Here is a 22,500-nt window from a genome sequence, read left to right on the forward strand (position 1 = left end):
TCAGAAGGGATGTCTAGTAACTGGATGACATCAGCAGTGTAATTTTGTTAGGATAAATCAGATCTCAAAACTAGGCACACTCTATTGAATAAAAGAAATTGAAATCTGCGTTGAACAATAAATGCCAAATCACATATGCTAAACTAATTCTCACTGGCATACAAAGAATGACTGATTAATAAATGTTCAGATGTCGCTACATTAGAAGTGAATACAATAAAAAGCTTGTGAATGAATGGCAAATAAGTAATCACTGATTGCTTGTATCTTCTTTCCCACAACACAGCTGAATGACCGAACGATTTATTGATCTGAAAAATATACACTGGTAACTGAACCTAAGACAGTTAAGACCATTCATAAGAACCACTTAACTGCCCTCTGGCAGATCGATCATTCATTTTTATGCCTCGTCGTTTGAATGACTATGGACACTGACTCATGATTCTTCCAGAAAGAGAAGGGGAGCGCTGAAATAGCTGTTCTGTGCCCTTGCCCAATTACCCTATCACTGAATGTCAGACAATACTGTATCATTTATACTCCCTGACTCTTCCTCTTTTTATAAAGTGAGCAAACAGTTTAACCCGAAGTATAACAAGGCTTTATTTTCTCTACTACCTTATTCTATCTTTTACTTGTTTTGCACATTGAATCTGATATGCAATGTATTACACTTTTAGCAGTAGAACTATAGTGTTTTACAGCAGGGTCAGATGAGGTTTCAGCAGATATAATAAAGATACTGGGTTGTATAGGGGACAAATGGCTCCCGAGGGTACAAACAGCAGTGTGAAGAGAAAGGTGTATGCCAGAAAACTGGAAAATAAGCATACTTGTGTCAGTGTTCAAGAGCAAAGGGGACATTCAAAATTGTGGGCAGTACAGAGGTATCAAACTCATGTCACACTGCATGAAAGCTCTGGAAAGGGTGATTGATAAACAAATGCAGTAGAAAGTAACATGGGACATGAGCAGTTTGGATTCAGATTAGGATGCAGCACAACTGACCCGATGTTCACAGTGAGACAGATACTTGAGAAGAAGCTAAAAATGAGGAGAGAGTCCAACTTGGCATTCTTAGACTTGGAGAAAGCATATAACAAGTCCCAAAAGCTGATTTGGGCGGTGTTGTGGGGTAAAGTCCCAGAAACAGTGGTAGAATTAGTGCAAGCTATGTATAAGGACCCAAGTATGAAGAGTGTTTGGTCTCACAGAGATGTTCCCAGGGGGAGTGGGTGTGCATCAGGTTTCAACTCTGAGCTCACTGCTGTTCATACTGGTGATGGACTACATTAGCAAACAGGTGAAAGTGGACAGATCAACAAAGTTGCTGTATGCAGACACTGTGGCATTACAGTCAGACTCTTCAGCAAAGGGTAGGGAAATGGAATGCAAAACTGAAGGCTCATGGGGTAAAACTGAATACAGATGAAATGGTTTTAATAGCAGCAAATGGGGGACTTTAGAAGAAGCTTTGAGATGAGATAGAAAGAAAAAACAGTGGAACAGGTTAACAGCTTCAAGTATCTGGGAGTGGGGGTTGATTAAAAGGGAAGTCTGAGTGAGGAGGTCAAGCTAGAATCTGAGGGGCTGCAACCAACTGCCATACAGTGTCAGGTGTATATATGACAGAAGACTGCCAAAGAAACTGAAACGTAAGGAGGACAAAACAGTGGTGTGACCAGTGCTGCTGCATGGTACAGAAATCGAGGCAGAGCAGTTAAGGAAGAGAGAGGTGTTAGAGATTAAGTGCCTGAGACAGGTGCTTGGATGCACACTATGGGACAGACGAAATAAGAAGATAACAGCAGGAGCCAAAGTAGCTCCAACTGCAGACAAGGTCAAAGATAATAGATTAAAGTGGCTCACGCATGTGTAGAAAAGCATACCTTATTTTTCCCGGTTATAAACAGCATTAAAATATCATACTTCAGGTACAAATTAATTTGACACACTTGTTGCTAACATGGTACAGAATAAAATGCAAGCACCAAGACAAGCAAGACTAACAGGCACACGATAAAAGAAGATAAAGTAAGGATACGTTTGACGTTAAAAATATTCATAAAATGACACAATAAATAGGGTATAGATTTACAACAGTGAGCACAAACCAGGAACATGTCAAGTATCATTTTAAACCAAATATTTTAAGACATTTCAGTCTCCTGCATTAAATGTATTTCATACAATGCTGTAAGAACTTACTTTACTTATATTTCCATTTCATTTGGTTCAGCACAGTAGGCAATCCAATATTACAGGGAATCCTCTTTTTTGATCTAAAACAGAGTTAAAAAAAGACTGCATTAGTAACTGGATGACAGAAAAATGCTGTAAATCAAACTATCTGCACATTTCATTTAGTGATTTGTTTAAAGCCAGTAAATACATAAAATGTCATTTTTAGATGCTCCATGGAAAGACTTCTACGGTTTATTTATAGCCAAAGCACTTTGCATAAAAATAGTAATCTCTGACTGCTCAGTGGAAGTGATTATATAGTACAGTAAACAAAAACATGATGTGAACAAACTTTAAGAATCACAGTGCATAGGAAAGCACTTGCCCAGCCCAACCAATAAAACAACTGCCACTTTTGCATAACTCCAGAATTTCAGAGACTTACAACTTGATCAGTTTGTGCTACCACACTTTCACCCAGTGGTCCAAGATTCAACATTACCCAGACTTTCAAGGAGAGGACTTGGGCCTTGTATTGATATTTTGTATGATATATTTTACTAGGACTTTAAGAATTAATTAGGTCAAGTGACTAATTGTATATATTTAAAGGGAATTTGTTTTTTAAAACATGGATTCTGATGAAGTTGTGTTATAGTCGTATGAAAGCGCTCAATCCTGTTTCATTTCATTTCATTAAAGTATTTTAGTGGACTTTTTCTGCTGCTTTTTGTTCAGAGGATTGGTGTTTTTCTATCAGGCGTATGAGTTATAACATTGACTATGCAAATTAACAGATAATGCAGTAATGCAGTGTATGTTATTTTTTTCCTTAATTTATGGTTACACAAAAATACAGACACACACACACACACACACACACACATATATATTTATATAAATATATATATATATATATATATATATATATACACACACATACACACACACGCAGGGTGAAAGAGAGAGAGAAATACTATTATATATCATTACATATACACAGAAAGTAAGAAAGAGGAAATTACAGAGGAAGAAAGCATCTAACTGAGCTTACAGTGACTCCTTTTACAACATAACATTTAAGATTATGCTATATATAGTGGATGTGCCCCATGTCCTTCACCACTGCGTGTTCGCCACTTCCCCTATCAGCTAAATACACTTTGTGAGTGCTCCCCTCCCTCAAACTAAAGAAATCTCCCTCCACACGCATCTATGGGACCTACAGAACAAAGATAAAGGGACAGAACACACAAGCAGAGAAATTTCCCCGGTTAGCTAAGTACACTCCACTGGGCAGCCACAGTGGTGCAGTGGTTAGCGTTGCCGCCTCACAGCAAGAGGTTCTCCGGTTCGATTCTTGGCTGGGGTGCCTTCTGTGCGGAGTCTGCATGTCCTCCCTGTGGTCACGTGAGTTTCCTCCGGGTTCTCCGGTTTCCTCCCACATCCCAAAGACATGCTGTAGGTGGATTGGACACTCTAAATTGGCCCTAGGTGTGAGTGTGTGCATGTATGTGCTTTCTGTGGAAGGTTGGGTGCCGGGCTGGCAACTCGACACCATAAAACTCCACTGCCAATCATGAGCAGACAGGTGATTTGCTGTGGTGACCTCTAACCGGGAAAAGCCGAAGGAAGAAGAAGCTAAGTACACTTCACGAGTGCTCCCCTCCCTCAAATTGGTCCAACCAAGCTGCTGAAATCTCCCTCCATGGGCATCTATGGAATATGCAGGACAAAGATAAGGAGACAGAACACACAAGCAGAGAAATGTAGGTTTTCCCTATGGAGATCCTGCTCTTAATGTACAGTTATTCTCTGCACTATTTTTAAAGTTAGTAGTGGCATACACACTCACAGTGATGCTAACTGCTAGTTTCTCCTCTATCTTTAGTCATCCCCTTCTGCAAGTAGATTTTGCTGTATTCCTGTAAAACTGAGCAAAGTAAGATGAATAGGGCAAGTATATCCTAGACTTGTCTCCACTGCATTCTTAATACATACATTAGTTTTTATTCACATTGTGCTTAAACAGATGCTGTAGAATGACTCCTTGGAATAGTGCAGCAGAGTGCAGTAGATTTTTAACAACTCTCTGGCACTTACCTGCTATCCTAATCTTACAGATTTTTTTTTTTGCTACTAGCTGTGATCAGGTTCTTTGTCTTTTATCTGCCTTTTTCTATATGCAAATACATTTCCCTCCAGTACTGTGTGTAGTTTCCCAGTCTAACCCCCCCCCCACCTAATATCTGGAGTGAGTCTACTAAAGGAAGATGTCCTGCAGGGTGTCATTTTTAAAATCATGCTATAGATAGTGGATAATCCCCATGTCCCTTGGAGTTATGTGCTCACCATTAAGTGTTATTAACTGTTTTAAACTGAAATACTGCTATGTTGTATTATATGCATAATACGTACATGTTATATTATTATTATTATTATTATTATTATTATTATTATCAACATTTGTTGACTGAGAAAGTCTACTGGGTCAGAAATCCATTTTCAGTGGAGGTCTGGGGAGAAAAGCTCCAGTTACAAATACAAAAATTTATACAGATATACAATTCAAATTGTATAGATAAAGTTCAGAGGTTTAGTACAAACTAAATTAGGAATTAGATATAGTAACATGTAATAAATTGACAAAACAAATCATTCAGATAGTAGATTACGTCAAGGGAGACATTTCTTTAAACTAAATTAGGCAGTTCTAGATCTTGAACTAGGAGTAAAGGCTGAGATTAAATAAAATTAGAGATTATAAACTGATATAGAGGGAGTTCGTAAGGTTTTGTGAGAAGTTGGCAAGATGTAACTTGAAGGAAAAAGTGGGCCTTCCTTGTGATGTTAAAATGCTGAGCTGTCTCACCACTTGTATACTGTAACGACTTCTTTTGTATATCACTGTATTCACTGTTATAATGCTTGCACATTAAAGTCTGTAACTCAGAGCTTTTCTCCCCAAGCCTCTGGTGAAAACAGGTTCTTTTTTACTCAGACGGATGATCCTGGTAAACAAATGTCAAATAAATAAACAAATAAACATAGTCATTGAGATATACAGCTACTTGCTGATGGGATGGGAATGCAGTATACTGTTATGGGCAGTTATGGACAGCAAACAGCTTTTTATGCTAAAAGCACTGCATATCTGCAGACAGCACATATTTATGGTAAATATGCACTGGTGTCCACAGTAAGCATTGCAGTGCAAGTATTGTTCTCTATATGCTGAGATTTACAGAAGAAACTACACAAATGTGGGCAGTATCATTATATCCAATAGTATATTTTATGTAAGTCTTTAACTTCAACAAATGTATAGTAAGAGCACTATAGTGCCATGTACGCATTGAAAACACTCCAAAACTGATAGAGCACAACTGGTAAGAAATAATATAAGTGGACTTACCTTGGTATCAGGCAGTGACACTATTTCTCCATGTATAGATAATGAATGGTTGCATTTCATAATACTAGAAAGTTATGTCACATACTGGCTGCAATGTTTTGCTCTTAATATCAGTAATGGACACCATTAACATGCAATGTTTCAGAATTTCTGGGAATGGTACACACCACACCAATGTTTACCAACCCTTGTTAAGTGCAAAACTTGGCAAAATTCCCGAGTCATGTGGAAGAACCTAGTTCTGTTAGTATAAAAAGATAACGTGCTTACTGGGCCCATGCAGCCTGGTTTCAATAAGTGTCCCAAGCACCTTTAAGAGCTAGTGGGGTAAAAGGAGGAATAATGGGCCTATGCCTGCTCATCTTTCTCCAGAGGAGGCACAGGAATAGCATGCTGGTGTGAGGCAGGCCATTCTTGATGCTTCAATGAAGCACAGATCCATGAAGAGTGACAACAGTAGGTGAATGTGATGGGGTGTACGCACTCCTACAGATATACTCATGGGTAAAAAGTCACAGTGGTCTTCTGAATAATGCCAGCACAGAATGGTTAGGGTTCCAATACCATGTGAAACCATCCTCTGTGAGCTGTAATGATGGTTCCTAGTCTCACTCTTCTCCTGCATCCTCTCTTCACCAGTCCATGGGAGCTGGTGAACCTCACCTGCAGACTTCAAATATTTTGGTGATGCTTTTAAAATTGTAGTATTATAGAGAGGAGGGCTCCAGAGAGCCATACATTGACACAAACCATCACACCTCGTAGAACCACAATAGATATACAAAAAAGGAAAAAGTGTATGGTGCAGTACATATTATCAGAGAGAGAGATAAGCAGAGTTACCGAAATATCTGGGCTTTTAGGTATGTATTGAATATCATAGGCATTTAGAGTACAGTGCAGTACGGACATACTAGGATATACATACTGTTCATATCTGAGCAGTATGAACATTTGGGTGTATAATACTAAATACTGTAATTTAATGTGTGATAGAGCTGACATTGTTTTACAAAATATTTTGTAATATGATTACTGAGCACACAAGGTAAGTGTAACCATATGGTCATTTACCACTCCTAATTACGACTAATAGTTGTGCTAACCAGTATCTCATCATATTACAAAAGGCTTTGTCACAACAGTAGAATGCAATTATATGTGTAACAGATGAAACAGTCATGACTAGCATATTACTACATCATCCACGAGTACTTGTTGCATACTTGTAGGAAAGGTCATATAATTAAAGAAGAAATGCGATACTCACTTCATTCCCATCAGTGGCATATACAGGTAAATTAAATATATTAAACGACCATTATGTTTACACAAAAGGTTTAGCAACCATATATGTAATGAATATTTTGGATATGCCAAATAATAGGTTTGAATTTTGTTCTTTATTTATGACTTTGTTACAGTGTTTATTGTTAAGCTCCATTTAGTGAACAAAACATATCTTCATGTGAATTGTAATGTCTGGGATGAGTATGTTGCTGATGCATTTATGGTGTTGAGATTTTGCTGTGAGTAGCTGTGAACAGTGCATAATTGCAGAAGATATTTAAAGCATGTATGTTACTCTGGCATTACTAGATGTTCCCAATGTGGTTTAAAGAGAACAATGTTGTAATAAGAGGCACTAATGATATGTGGTCAAAAATCACACAGTTACATACAGGATATAAATTAACAGTGAGACTCTGAGATAATTGGTTTTCTGATTGTACGCAATTTAAAGAAATCATTACCTTTAATATACATATTTCTCAAGAGTCTTTGCCACAAAGCTGTAAAAAGGGACTGGGGCTTGAAGTAAGGGGTGGTGGTTTTGAGCCATGGCTAGTGTATACCTCACAAATACAAGGTACAAGGTCTGTTTCTCATCTTTGAAAGTGAAACTGGCTAGGCTTAAAATAGTGCACTAACCTATGAACCTATATTGGTTATCTAACAGAGCACTAATATATATATATATATATATATATATATATATATATATATATATATATATACACACACATACATATATATATATATATATATATATATTTATATATATATATATATATATATATATATATATATATATATATATATATATATATATATATATATATATATATATGATCACTACGAAATACCGAACGCTCAAAATCCCAACTTGGAAAACACTGAGACCAGATGACCGAAACCCCGCATTACCGAAAGACCAGAAGCGCAAAATGCAAAATCCCGATGTTAAGGGATTTTGCATTAGCACTTCTGGTGTTGCGGTTCAGGTAAGTATGTGTGTGTAAGTGTGTTTGTGAGAGGTGCAGTGTGTGTAAGTGTGTGTTGTGACTGTGGTGTTTGTGTGTCAAGGACTGTAATGTGTGGGCGTGAGTTTGCCTTGTGTGTCTGTTTGTGCAATTCCGGAGTTAGAATAATAAAGTAGGAGGGTGTGGGGGTCACAGGGAGGTTTGCCCCCCTGCCTATGTCTAGTGTAGGATGTATTGTTTGGTTGTGGGGGGAAGGTGTGTGCGTGTGCTGTTTGGTTGTGTAACCTCTGCGATTTTGAATTTTGCAGTTTTACATATTCGGTATTGTGGGGTTTCGGGCATGTGGTCTCGGAGTTTTAAGCATCGGAATTATAGGTGTTCGGTATTTAGTAGTGATTCCATATATATATATATATATATATATATATATATATATATATATATATATATATATAGATACAGATACAGTATGTAGACATATATGTCCCATTTTAAAGATATACAACTGTAGTTTTGGTATGCCTTCCTTATCCTGTACAGTTATGAAGTGGAGTCACCGCAAGTTTATTATCCTACTATCGATTGGGAAACATACATGACCACAAACATTTTTTGGCTCAGAGGTTCTTGGAATTTCTCAATGCAAATAGGTTCATAGGTGTGTACTAGGCTAATAGCCCTGGAGCCTTTATAAGCATAGCCCATAAGGATTGCCCTGGCATCGTGCAACCCAACCTTAGTTCCCAGTGCCTCTGTCAAGTAGAGCCACTGCAGTGATCCCCGGGGTGAATTTTCTATTTCCCATCTTCTGGAACAGCTCGTCTGCACACCCACAAGAGGGTCAAATGTCCTGGACACATTACTCACTAACATGGGAGAGCACTGCAACACCCTCATGTGATGTCCTCCCTGGTAAGATCATGCCATAAATCAGTCTTACTTGATGTAATTATAACACCAGATTAACTCCTATTATGTTTATAAGAAGTTTCAGTGCCCTCTCAAATGCAGATAACATGGATTCCTGTGCAGATGTGTACATCAATGCTTTGTATAACCATTTAAGCAGTTGTATGGAATCAGCTGTTCCTGACCAGATTAAAACCAAGTCTTGCCGAAAAAACAAGCCACCCTGGAGGGCCCCTTGTATAAACAGGCTATATAACAAGAGAAAGAAACTAATGTTCATGAACAAGAGGGAACTGGCTCAGCAGAGGAAGGATCCCTCTCTAGCTTAAACAAATACATCAGAGATATTGTCAAATCATCCAAAGCAAATTATGAAGCAAAAATAGCCTCCCTATTTAAGCATAATCACAAGGCATTCATTAACTATGTCCATAATCTAAATAGGAATACATAGATATGCACTGAACTGGTTGTGGATGGCACACACCCATATTGAAGTGGAGGTACTAGCCAACCTGCTAGTTGACAGATTTGGACAAAACGTCACCCCATGTATTCTCCAGACATTCCCCAAAGTATACCTGCCACTATTCTTCAGCCTATTATTTCAAGAGAGCAGGTCATATTGGTGCTCTCCAAGGCCAGAAATACAACATCAATGGGACCAGACACCATCTCAGTTTGCTTTTAAACAACTTAAAGCATGAAACCAAAAGAAAATTGAGCAATTCCACCAAGACACGACTCCATTGGCCTTGGTGGAATTGCTCTATTTTCTTTTGGCTTTGGCTGCTTTTATTGAGCAATTTACTTTCCTATTCATTTTGGCTGTTGAACTTAAAGCATGGCTTAGCAGACCCACTAGGATCTCTGCTTAAACACAGCCTGAGAATTGGCTATGTTCCAGCGAAATGGAGGACAGCAATAGTAATCTCTCTTCATAAAGGAGGACCATCAACCGATCCTGGGAATTATAGGCCCAAAACTTAATTAGCCTCATCTGCAAGGCCATGGAAAGAATCTTTATGGACCTTGTTAACAAGGACATAGGTAATCTCCAAACTCTGGACCCAACCGAGTTTGGATTTTCTAAAGTTAGATCATGGCTGTTAAACATGGTTGACTTGTTCATGAAAGTCACCAAGGCACTGGATGAGGGAAAAATAGTGCATATCACCTATCTTGATCTAGCCAAGGCATTTGATACAATCCCCCACCCAGGCATTATAGAGAAACTCTCCCAATTGGGAACTGAACCCTACATTACTAGATGGGTAACCAACTGGCTCACCATCAAGGCACATACTGTCAAAGTGAGTGACTTCACCTCTACCCAAAGACCAGTTCCCAGTGGTGTACCACAGGAGTTTAGAAAAACTTGGATGGTCTGTGGCTGACCAAGTTCACTGATGATTGCAAATTGCAAGCAATCATTAAGTCCCCAATGATGTTAATATACTACAGACATGGTTACTTCAGACAAACGATTGATGCCAAACCCACGGATTAAAGCTAAATGCAAAAAAAATGCATTATTATTCCCTTTCAGAAAGCTGACATCCCTGCTAATTACATTATAGACAGCACCCCCCCTATGTGTAGACCCAGTGGCATATGATCTGGTTACTCAGGATGATAGCAATCTGAACTGTGACCACCACATATCCCCACTAGTAAGGAAATCCTTCTATATGGCACATCTTGTAAGCAAGGCATTGCATCTAGATCTAAGGATTTTATAATTCCATTATACTCAGCCTGCATTAGACCAATAATTGAGTACAATGCTCCCTTTTGCATGTACCTCACCAGACACCTGCAACAATTAAAGAGACCACAGAGGTTTCTAACCAACAAATTACTAGGTACACAAAACAATTCTTACGTGGAACGACTGAAAGCCCTGTCAATGTATTAGAGGGTCAGCCCAGGTTGGAAGGTTTGGAGACAAAGCCAGAGAGGCAATATTATGTTGGTTTGGACATGTGCTGAGGAGGGATGCAGAGTATATTGAGAAAAAGATGCTAAGGATGAAGCTGCCAGGTAACAGGAAAAGAGGAAGGCCTATGATAAGGTTTATGGATGTGGTGAGAGAGGACATGCAGGTGGTTGGTGTGACAGAGCAAGATGCAGAGGACAGGAAGAAATGGAAACAGTTGATCTGCTGTGGCGACCCCTAACGGGAGCAGCTGAAAGAAAAAGAAGAAGAAGAAGTGATGTATAGGTGAGTCTGGTGGTACAGCAAGTCTGAAGATTGTATCATTGGTTATATGGAGTCTTTGTGTGTTGTATGATATGTACAACTCAGTTAATGTAAGTATTCTTGTTTTGGAAAAAGAACATTCTTGGCTACATCTTCCCTGGATACTGGGGGCATTAGGTTTGTAAGGTTGTACCATAGTTTAAGCTGAGTCAGGAATTTTTATGTAAAATTATCTGTATCCAAAGTAAAAGATAAGGAATGGTCCAATGTATTTTGTGAAAATACCGATTTTGTTTTTTGTGGAACCTGTTACTCATGTCTGGTTTGGCATTGTGTTACTTGGTATTCCACAAGTAGACCTTTAGTACTAAGTTGACTACTTGCATGTGGGTTGTGCTTTAAAGTATTAAGAAAGTCAGTGTGACAAGAAAGCCACTATATGCCACCTGTTATGTGCTAGCCAATTTGGTTTACAGAAGAACCTATTATTAAAAGTCATCACCATACCACATATCATATATGGATGCTCTTAACTCATTCACTCCGAGTTCAGGAAGTTTGCAATATAACTTCCAAAGGGCGGTGCCTAAGCCTTTTGACAGATTCAAATTATGTCCTCACATTTCAAATAAATGTTCATATTTCTGGAACCATAGTGGTTATGATAGAAGTATAAATGGCAAACTCTTCAGCACAAACTATTTTTATAGAGGAAATATGCTTTAGGTTCTAGGTCTTAAACTGAATTTTATAAGTCACAGTAAACACAGTAACTATTACATTTGAAATATTTTCTAAAGAACTTACAATACCTCAGCAACAACTCAACACTAAGACACATACTTTCAGGAGCACTTTATTCATCTAGATGAAAGCCTTCATATGAGGCTAAAGAGCTCTGTGTGTGTTACTTGGTTGTTGAGATATTTAGAAAAATGTGAAAATTATTTATATATATATATATATATATATATATATATATATATATATATATATATTAATATCATAAAACAACAGTTAATATCTATTTATCTGCACTAGACAGAGGTCAATTATTAATATAATATTATATTAATATAATTGAGTTTGCCATTTTGTAAGCTTTAAGATGAAATCTTTTAAAACTTTGTACATAGCATGGTTTTGGAATTATTGATGCAAATATGAACAAGCAATATTTGATGCCTAGAGGTGTCAGTAGGAGTTAACTGCAGATGTACCTGGAGGCAATGAATGTAATGAATAGCAATAAAAATGTGATTGCTAATGAACTTTATAGCTACATTTTTACTATATGCAATAGTTATTTCAAATCTGGTGGCAACATTGTATGCTTGCATAATGTGTAAAAATATGCCATTTTACAATTTAGTGTCAACAAAATACACCATGAGCAAATACTTGGAAAATTGTACATTAAAAAGCAATGTATACTGCATGTATCTGATACGGACTCATTGGAAATAGATAATGTATCACAAAACAGATCTCTGTTGTAACTGTATATTCAGATATAAGAGATCTTATTGAATGCATGAACAGCGGCATTGTTACTTTGAACTGACTGCAAAACAATTTGAGTTAAAAAGTCTGAATGGACCCATATAACAAAAACAACAAGAACTCCAATTTTTCTGTAATGATTAGTAGCTTCATAATCCTACAGCAATATAACAGCACACACATCTTTTAATATCATGCTGTAAGAAATGTGCCTCATGACTTACTATCCAAATGCAGTTCATTCACAAACCGAACATATTGTAATGCTACAATATTCACTATACATGTGCATTTTACCAGCATGAAAATGCCTACCATAATAGTATGTGATAAGGAATAATATAGTTGCTGCTATTGTTCAAGAGAGCTATGTGAGTGTACCGCTGCAGTTTCATATCCCATCACACTACTGACTTGTTATTATACATTGATTTACATTTTACTCTGTCCAATACAATACAGATGTAATCATACTGCTCAGACTACTGCATACTAATAGTTGCATGTTACTCCAGGCATAATGGTATGATTACAGGATACTCTACCTATCTGAAATTCTAGATCAAGTTTTCTGCAACTCCACTCAGCATTCACTTAAGTGGAAAGTCCTGTGTGATGCTCATATTCTTCTTCAAAACTGTTTTTTTTTTTTGGCAAATCCATGGAGATTGCACGTGGGTGGAGCTGACTTTTGTGGCACGTAAGCCTCTTCTTCCTGATAGCACAGTTATTCAGTATCACTTGGATGACTGACTCAGCTATGTTTGGGTCTTTGGCTAGGTGCAGATGATTACTGAATCTAAAAACCCTGACTGATATTCTCAAAGATTGGCTTCAAATAGTGCTAAAAGGCCATATCCTTACCTGCCTGCAGGATTCAGAAGATAAATGTGAAATATTAGGCATGGGTCTCTCTTTAGATGTGTTCCTGTCCACTCAACAATACCCCATCATTGATTGGTTATTCACTTATTCAATTTGCTGTTCAAGGGTCTGGTCTTGAAAAGACCTGGTATAGATGGACCACCTGCCTCACTCCAGCACATTGTCATTCATTCCCCATTCAAACATAAGTATCACCCATCATTTCCTGTGAGCACCTGGGATGCAAATTTTAATCCAAGGCTTCATCCCTAGACCCCAATTTAGCTGGTTTTCTCTACATAAACACACATATATACTTTTGGATCTTTGAGTGTTTGTAAATATTAGCACTATGGACTATCAGCCACTGACAAGTTGCTCATTTTACAGAGACTAAGATTCTGAAATACTGCATGCTATTGAGGTCCAGTAATGATGTATGGAACTGGAGAACTAAATATGGTGGCCAACATGCCATTCAAGTTTATAGTATTCTAAGACATGCATATATATGGAATTCTTACCTCTACATAAGCAGGTAGTGTAGTTTTTTGATACACAGGTATGTCCACATATTTATTACATCATGTTCACTGGCTTGTAACATTTTTATGCCTATGTATATAAATATAGTGGTACCTCCATGTGCTGTTGTGCAGGAATACTTTTGCTTGGAAAATACAGCTCACATATATTGTGGCTGCCCATTTTTCCATGCTTTCTTTTGAAACTGTTTAATGTAGATTGTAACATTTCCACTTTAATGCATGTTGTGGGCATCTTCTTTGGGTACTGATGCATATTTTGCCACATATGCATGCTATTCATTGTTATGTCATGTTTTCAGTATAGAAAGCTATTTGCCATCCTCAAATGTCCAGGACAGTATATTGCACACCAGCACCATGTAAATGTAGTTGCATATTTATGCAGCATATCTATCTATCTATCTATCTATCTATCTATCTATCTATCTATCTATCTATCTATCTATCTATCTATTATCTATCTATACACACACTTGTGTACATATAACCACAATGTAGCCAAATATACTGTAACAGAGCATTGAAAAAATTGTCTTATTAATATTCCTATTTAATTGCATATAATGCATACACCACATACTATTTGCTACAGTTCCCATTTAATTAATCCAAACACTCTGGAGTGGTACTGTGCAAGACTGTTCCAAATCCTACCCAGTATCTATATCCATGTAGGATAACTTGCTTAATTTGTAAATACCTTTGACATTCCCTGCATCAATTATCATTTTTAAGCTTTCTGCTTGGAAACAAAATGTCCTGAACTAACAGAACATAAACTTTAGTACTGTCTTTCGCTGCCCATACTCGCCAGTTTATTGGTACCCTACCAAGCTGCATGAAAGCTATAGTTCACACTTTAAATGATTTGCCAAGTTGTATAATGACGCAGACTATGCCATTTGTTTTTTTTAATTATACTTGTCATTAACTTGGAAAGAGTTTGAAAACCTGAATCCATTCATAATAAGTTATCTGCAAACATACCCATATGGAGAACTGCTATTTTTTTTGTTTGTTTGTTTGCTTCTAACCCATACTGTACATTGTAAAATTAATGGTAAAGTGATCATTTACAGTATAACAACACCTGTGTTTGCAGGCTAGGTGGGAACTGGACAAGTGCATTACTAGAAAAAAACAATTTGCTTCTGTAACCATTTGGGATATCTTTGAAAGTATGTAATACAAAACCAGTATGGTCATGTTTCTAGTTTACTAAATAACTACTTATTAGTTTAAGAACCAAGGCAGTTCATTTTTAAATATCTTCTTCAGGAAATTTGATAGTTAATTCACTTCTGTCACTACCTTCTTTTGCTTCCTTTTTGCATCCTAAAGAACTTACACATTTTACTAACTACCCCAGACTAAATATACTCATGTTTGATCTTGGTCTAATCTATCTCACTGCACCCCAAATCATAACCCTGAACCTCTTAGCACAAGAAGTCTGGACAAAGCCCAACAGAATGGGGATGAAAGCCTCAAAATAGGGACTCATTTTAAATATTGCTTTTATAAACTTAGAATAATAGCCTTTCTTGGTAAACAAATGTTAAATTAAAATCAAAATTAAATTGTGGCAGCATGCATTTTTCTGAAGGACATGAATTCTGAAACTCAAACACATGGTATTATTTAGTGACTTTAATCCTTAGATCATCTCAGTGATTTGCCAATAGAACATAATTTGTATGAGGAACAGACCAAAAATATTAAGAAAAATCTGGATATTCTGCAACAATCAGTACAGTTGAGAGGTATGCCCCGAATGGTTTATAATCTTTCACTACAATTATTTGTCTTTGCTTTCTCCTATGATAGCATAAGGCAAAAATTATAGAAAAACAGTTTTTCAATAAGAGTTGTTCCAGAACACAAATAAAACTCAAGTCAACTAATATAGTGACACAGTACAAGAAAATATAACTTTTGTAGAGGGGCCCCTGTGTTGTGGATATTAATGACACATAGACAAATGCGTGGGGAAAAGATACAATGTCATACACAGTACAGTCAAATATCATACAAACTATGGTACTGAACTGCCTTTTTACAACATTAACTTCAAGGAAATGTAATCAGGCAGTAGGCACCCAAGAATTTCTGCAGAGGTCTGTCAGGCTGATAATTTTTCAATCAGCTTGGTTAAATGATTTGACTAAGAAATAAATATCTGTACTCATGCCAGACTTATATCAGCCTTCCTAATAATTTCCTCTACAATTTTCAGCTATATTTATTGTCTTCCTAAATTGTTTCCAGGCCATTGTATTGCTAGCAAAGTCTATTTGTTGCTGGGAACATTTGAGACTTCATTGGGAGCATATAACATAAAAAAGTGATTGTATTTCCAATACACTGATAGACTCATAGGTGAGTGATAGGCTGTCATGCCTGATGAGACATGTAAGCCTAGCCATGCATTTTATTGTGTCACCCAGCTGTGATGTCCCTTAAGTGTTTAACTGCTCATGTCATACCTATATTTAAAAACTTCTCATTTGTTGTGGATTATTTTGTTTGGATCTCACTTTCAGTGTATTAGTGGTCTCTGTAGTAAACTAGGGCATTTAGGTACTGCCTCTGTCCATTAAGAGGATAAGGGCCAGTCCTACGATAAATTTTCAATGTTCCTTTTACTGATTAAAATTACTCACAAATAGGGTCATAGAAGAACTTTATTGTCCCTATATGGGGAGTCTGTTCCATAGTAGTGGTATCCTCTGGGATATGTACTTGTTCCTCCAGACCTTTCTGTTTTTGTTGCAGAAGAAGATGAGGTCTCTGGGCCATGTATTTATAGATGTGCAGTAGGTTCATTAGTACTAGAACTGTGAATGCCTCTTAAGGCAGTCTCAGGTCACCTCTTAGTACTCTGTATGAGACCAAGTACAGCAAAAAGAATTTGAGGTGGTCCATGCAGGTCATGTGCCTTAGGCCCACTATTCTTTTGTATGGAAGCCTGTGGAAGCTTCAGTTGTTGCAAGTGCTTGGACAGGCACATGCCAAAAGGGACATTGCACTCTATGATGTGCCAAATGACAGCTGAGTAAAAATGTGACACTGATCTCTCTGGACCTTGTATTTATAAGCTGCACAATGTTCAAGGACTTTCTCACAGGAGTGAATGCAGGCTGGCTGAAAACTAGGTCACTGTCAATCTAAGTGCCTAAGTCCCTGATTGGTGGGTCTAGTCTTAAGGGTGTAGTCTCAATGTGATAATTCTCGAAGGTAGTCGGTTGTCATAAGGACTTGGAAATAATAATAATAATAATAATAATGTTATGAATCATCATCATCATAACAATAATAATCATAATAATAATGTACTTTTTGGAATTTATTTTTAGTATGTGACTCTGGTAGCAGTTATTTGTTTGGGACATGCCCTTTTGTAAGACTGCAGAGTCCTTGGGGGGATTCAATGACTGCTCTGATTGTAGTCATTTATAAACTTGGTCAACCATGCGCATTTGATGTTGGCTTTGACTTCTGAGAAGCAGATGCCACATAAGAATGCCCCCAGAACAGAACCATATGTGACTCCACTCTATACAAGTCTTTTTTGTTGATGCAAGAAGGCAGGCAATGTGAAATAAATTTGTATACAGGCTTTATGGAGCACAGATCCAGTAGTAAATCACAATGCTCCCACTACTGTGAATCAAACTACAACCTACAAGACTACAGCAGTAGGCCAGACAGAGTGTTCAAGTACAGTTACAATTAACAGTAAAGAGGTAAAGGGGCAGGAAGCATTTTCTGATAGTGCGTGAAGCTTATATTGGTTATGGTGTTTTAGCATGGAATTAAAGAACAGTTTATCTTGCTTGGTGACTGAAGTTTTGTTTTTGAGTAGTAAAAGAAATGCTGATGAAAGTTGGAGCTCAGATTGTGCAGTAAAGCAGAATGTTCCTGCTATTATGAATCAAACTACAAGACCGTGGTACCAGACCAGGGTAAAATCATGACAAATCAATTTTGTTTAAAAAAAAAAAAAAAAGAGAGATTAAAATTGCATTGAATATGCAATCAAAAACTGAAGTAAATGCTTTTTCTTCACTTTTTGTGAAAGAATCAGAGTTGTGAATGTATGTAGCCCACCTCAATCAGCACAGCTATTCTCTCAATGCTTCTCAAATTCCTCACTGTTCACACTTGACTTCTTCATTCAAAGACCATGGGTGAATACAGCATAGCGCAGATTGTACTAGACAAGCTAGGAAAGTAAATGAATTAAAAATCTAGAAACTATACCCAGCAGAGTTCTGTAGCACAAGTATTGCAGCAAATCAGAATGCTGTCGCTACTGCGAGTATAAACGACAAGTCTGTTGTCCTAGATGGGCTAGAATTTCAAGCAACTGTAGCTTTTTCTGTGACAACAGGAAAACCAGTAGCAATAAGTCTGTGATCCTAGCTGGGCTAATATTTCAAGCTGCTGTAACTATTTCTGCGGGAGTTGGGAAACCAATACCAATTGCATCATACAGGTAGCAGGGAAAACAGAAACAATCTAACAAACAGAAAAGAAACAGGGAAAACTGTAACACATGTTTTTAAGTAGCAAGTGCAGCCTCTGCTGACACTAGGAAGAAGAAAATAATGCTTCCCAAGTATACTGTAGATGACAAAGATATTCTGTAGCAAAATCATAATATTCCCACTATTGTATATCAAACTTACAAGGCTATGACACCGGACCAGCAGATTTATAGGATCATACGATCATTGGGCAATGACCTACTTCTAGCTAAAAGTACAATTACTTTTAGCTGGAAGTAGGTACAAAAACCAGGAAATATGAAAAGCATGTTTATAAAGGTTTTGTTGAGCACAGATGCTGCAGTAAATCACAGTACTCCCATTTCTGAAAGTCATGTCATTATGTCTTCAAAGCCACACAGCAGCAAGAGCTAAAACATTGGGCTTGACACCAGAAATTTAAATATATATTTCTATATAAAAACATTACTTTATGTGAAAATATAACCAGAATAGTCCCTAGTCCTTGATGAATGCAGCAGAAAGGAAGAAGCAGAATGCAGATGCCATGATTAAGTGTAATGATTTCACAAATCATCTTTAAGCTTCATAAACAATGACAATATAAGTCTTCAAAACATCTTCAGATTGCTGTTATTCAGACAAATTATCTTATTTATTACTCTGACTTTATCCTGGCTTCAGTCAGCTTGGCATATCTGCTCTGTTTAACCAATGAATGAAAATCTGACACTAGCTAATAAAAACGAACAATACGGCAAAGAAAGATAATAACGTACTCGAAGTTAACATATCATCCTACATTTCAATAAATATGAATTTACCAGTTCCTGTTGTCTACTGTTATATTAACAAAACAGCATCTAAATGTAGATAAGTAAGATGCAAATAGTTAAAAGTATAGCGTAGCATTAACGAGCACAGAAAATCACTTCCTAGTGCATTTCTACCCCTCCCAATTAACAGTAAATAATTCAGCAATGAAGAGCATTATGCCTTGAAAGGAATAATGCTCTAATATTATCTGTACCTAATATAGATTCAAAGGTTTGAGCTACAAATGTCAGTCTCTGTTACACATTCTTCCTAGAATAGTTATGTGTTATACAAGTAATGGTACATGTCTTTGTAGTTCAAAGTGGTAATAATTGCAATCAAAATAATATAAATGATTATAACTAGAATTTTATATCCAAGCAAATGAAATAACCTCAAGGGCTCTTAATTAAATACCACAACCTGAAAAATAGAAACTGTGTTTTTTGTACGATATACAAAGCATACACTTCTTCTGGGAAAACCAACAAAGATTAATTGTTTTACAAAATACTAAAAGAGAAAAAGCATGAAATACAATATATGGTTGAAATTTTTTTTTTTTGTGCAGTAATGATCAAAACTGCAGTCATGTAAGTAATTCTGTCTGCAAGAAAGCTATTGTTTGCTTTGTTTTTGAGAGGCTGGGCTGAATAAAGAATAGATATGACATCTTCATGGTTGTGCATTCATTTTCAAGTTTTGTCTCTTGTCTCAGTCAATTAAAATTAGAAACGCATTGCTTCAGTAAAATCACAGAGCAATTTTCTGAGCAGTAAAACTTATTAAAAAAGTGGAATTTCTTCAAATCAGTATCACAAACCTTATTATACAATCTGGAAAATGCATTTTTAATGTTAGAGTGCTCTTTCTTTTTGGCTTTGCAGATGCTGCAATACATTGTCTGGCAGTTTATCTTAAATGTTTAAAGTTAAGAACTTTTCACAACTCTTTAAAAACCTCACTCTGTAGTCTTGATTTAAATTTTTTTCAGTCTACACTTGCTTTCTGTGTGACCTTGAGCATGTCACATAGCCAGATAATGATCCCGTTTTTTTCTATGAAAAAGAGATAACTATGGTCAGTTAAAAAAATCGATCAATAAATAAATAAATAAATAAATGCTACAGAACATCACGTTTGACTTAACTACAAAAGAAAGTTAACTCAGAGATTTAAAGCTATAAAAAATTAGTGAACTCTTCCTGGAGTTCAGGGCTTCATTCCATCATCCTGATTTGCATAAGCTGTGACACTGACTGTGACACTGAGCAAGTCACATAAGTAGACATCATTCTGGGACAATTGGGAAACTGTCCTAGGCTCTCCAATGGTGTCATGGACTGCCTGCCTAGCAAGAACCTCTTTAAACAAGCCTTGGGAAGATGCAGCTTTTATTCTGTGTGTTTCTTTTTTGACATCTTTGTAAACTTCACACATTACACAATGACATGTGTACGCATACAGTTATAAAACGAAATGCAAACCATTATAAAGCTTTTGCTTTTCATGCATTATGCATATATTGTTTCTTCTTAATAGATCGCATTCAATTTAACATTAAATATATTGATCAGTTCTTGCCTTCTATGAAATTTCATTCCTCCTCCTACTCCGGAACATTATTCTGCCTGTATCTGTATCATTCTCACAATTTCCTTATACTTCTGTTTAGTTTGCCCCTTCTCTTTTTTTCATTCTCCACTTATTTTATCTTTTTTGCAACATTAAATAAATCTGTTGTATTTGCTTTAGATTTAGATTTTCTAGTAATTGCTTTTATTGGCAAACAAAAATCTGTATGTATTATCTATATCACATCTTAGTTTCAGTTTTATAAATGGTTTTACACCTGTGTTTTTTGGATGGAGAAATTTTATTATTGATCACTGGCTGTTGAAATATAAATAGTGACATTATTAGGGTTAATTTACATCTGAGGAAGTCTTGTTTTGGATGAAAACATTGTGAATCTTTAGGGCATTAATCTTATTTTGAATGGTGCTTGTTGTACGTTGGTATGTTTCCAATCATTAAACTTTTATATCCCGGATTTGGTGGTCCTTTATTAGTGCCCATTATTTTGATTATGCTTACACACACACACACACACACACACACACACACACACACACAAACACACACACACACACACACACACACACACACACACACACACACACACACATCCTGAACCTGTCCCTGACTTCTCAGAACATCCCAATGCCCCCCTTTTTTCCTGTCCGTATCAATCACTGATGATTAAATTCAAACATTAATGCTGGACTTTAGAGATTCAGATGTCATACCCCAGTGTTGAAACAGTGGCCCTAGTGTCCCCTTTCATCCTGTCCTCATCAATCACAGATTATTACAGTCAGACATTAATGCCAGACTTTAGAGCTTCAGACTTCATATCCTTGGCTATCAGATGTCCCTGATGTCCCCCGTCTTCCTGTCCTTGTCAATCACTTCACTGATGATTACAGTCAGATATTAATACCAGAAATTAGAGTTTTAGACTTCATATCCCTCAGTAAAAATATGCTAAACATACCTCTCTACCTCTTAGAGCAAGAAATCAGGACAAAGCCATAAATAAATGTGGGCCCAAAAATATGGATACTTTTTAAATATTGCTCTTACAAACTTACAAAGTTGATAGAATTACAGGTTTTACATTAAAATGAATTTTCTGAATGGTATGAAGCCTGAAACACAAATGTCTGTTATCATTTCCTAACTTCAATCTTTAATGATTTGCCACTAATTTGTCAGAAAGCCACAATTTTATGAAAAATGGACCAAAAATATGAGGTAAAAATTTAAACAGTCTACAAAAATCTGTAGAGTTGAGAGGTGTGATGCTAATACAAAAGCTGTTATTCTTTAAGTTTAAGGAGGAATAAAGACAACCCTCCCATTATTGCTGGCTTGACTTTACACTTTCAGATTGAGTGGTATTTTACATTTGCCCTGTCCCTCTCCCTCGTAACTAATGGATTGTTGCAGGCTTTGAATATTGTTCAAAATCCTTGTTATATGATACAAAAACTCGCTGCAGTAACTATTCATTAGGATAACAGGTTAATGTGGCTGTTTCCTATGATAAGGATATAGGGTTCAAATCTTTTCCCCTCTTCTTTATACTTTACATTTTTTCCAGTTGTTTTCCAGTTTTCAGTATTTATTCATGTTACCCTTGGTGTCTAGTGGTAGTACAGAGGACTAATAGCCCTTATGGGAGGTAGAAGGGTAAATAGTTTGCTTCTTTTAGTGC

At 36.7% G+C, this 22,500-nt stretch overlaps 1 protein-coding gene across 2 annotated transcripts in view; it reads right to left on the reverse strand.

Annotated features, from left to right (window-relative positions):
* DLGAP1 (DLG associated protein 1) overlaps window positions 1–22,500 on the reverse strand; it is a 5,750,587-nt gene that overhangs the window by 4,291,600 nt on the left and 1,436,487 nt on the right. For both annotated transcript variants that reach the window (XM_044065573.1, XM_044065572.1), the window contains one exon: window positions 2,212–2,285. The gene's annotated coding sequence lies outside the window, so the exon portion shown is untranslated. The remainder of the gene's footprint in view (window positions 1–2,211; window positions 2,286–22,500) is intronic.

Source organism: Protopterus annectens, chromosome 3.part0 (genome assembly GCF_019279795.1).
Source record: "Protopterus annectens isolate FY-2018-M chromosome 3.part0, PAN1.0, whole genome shotgun sequence".
Classification (NCBI taxonomy): domain Eukaryota; kingdom Metazoa; phylum Chordata; order Ceratodontiformes; family Protopteridae; genus Protopterus; species Protopterus annectens.